Below are 1,189 nucleotides of genomic sequence, written 5' to 3'. Positions count from 1 at the left end.
CTGCTCAGAACCCAAATTTGATGGCTCCGTTGGCTCCGAAAGGGGGGTAAAACTGTAGGATACTTGCTCACAGATCTCCCAGATTACTCCTTCCTCTTCTTTCAGTTCAATCTGTAATTTTCAGCCTGTTTACAGCGATCGTGACGCGCACGATTTCGTCAATGTGTCCTTGTGAAAATCCCCTAACTGGCAGAAAAAGCAACTAGCTTTTTGCATGCCATCCTAATCTAGAAGCTTTTTCTAACTTTTTTGGATTTTAATAATAAATAATATAAAAAATAGACTAAAATTATCCAAAAATCGAGTATTTTCGGATAATTCATGCAACTTGCACTAGTACTAATGGCTCAGATCACATTAACTCTCTAGATCAATAGAGAAGTCGGATGATGATGCATTCCATACATTTTCACACTATGTCCTCATCACATCATGACATCCACCCCCTCTGAACCTGCATATCCTTCGGTATGTGCCAAAATCCTAGTTGTCACCGGATTCTGAGTCCTCCTCATCCTCTGCAACCATATCCTTTACTTCTTCATCTTCCATATCTTTCTGGCTAGCCCCTGTATCATGGCCATTATTGTCTTCCAATTCTGGCAACTCATACCAGAAGTTTTATGGCTATCCCATCCAGCTCATTTAATGCATAAGTAACATTATCAAACACCTGTCTTACCACATAGGGTCCAAACCATCTCTTGGAAACTTTACGCATGGCACTATGCTGGTTATCTAAACTGCTATCATAAACCAATACCCAATCCCCATCTTGTATGGTTCTTGGTCTCAGTCTATGTCTTTTGTCAAACCATTTCTTGTTCTGTATCCTTGCTGCCCTTAACTTTGTAGTTGATGTCTCTATGTCTTCTGACTTTCTTTCCAACTGTCCAATGCGTAAGGCCAACAACTCCTCTCGATTCAACTCCTCCTCCCAAGTTAACACACTCCATGTGACAGTAATCTCTTCTATCGGCATGATAGGTTTTTGACCATACATCAATTCTGTAGGCATATATCCTGTAACAGCACTATGAGTTGTTTTGTCATCCCACAAAGCATAAGGGAGCAATCGTGGCCACTCTTTTATCTTATCTCCACATGCTTTTGCCAATGCCTTCACAATAGGTGGATGTCCTCTTTCACTTTTGCCATTTCCTTCAAGGTTATAAGCTGAAGTTAAAGC

The sequence above is a fragment of the Lygodium microphyllum genome, chromosome 28 (assembly GCF_053477565.2).
Source record: "Lygodium microphyllum isolate KBCC chromosome 28, Lygodium_microphyllum_v1.1.10, whole genome shotgun sequence".
NCBI classification, from domain to species: Eukaryota; Viridiplantae; Streptophyta; class Polypodiopsida; order Schizaeales; family Lygodiaceae; genus Lygodium; species Lygodium microphyllum.
This window is presented reverse-complemented; position numbering follows the sequence as displayed.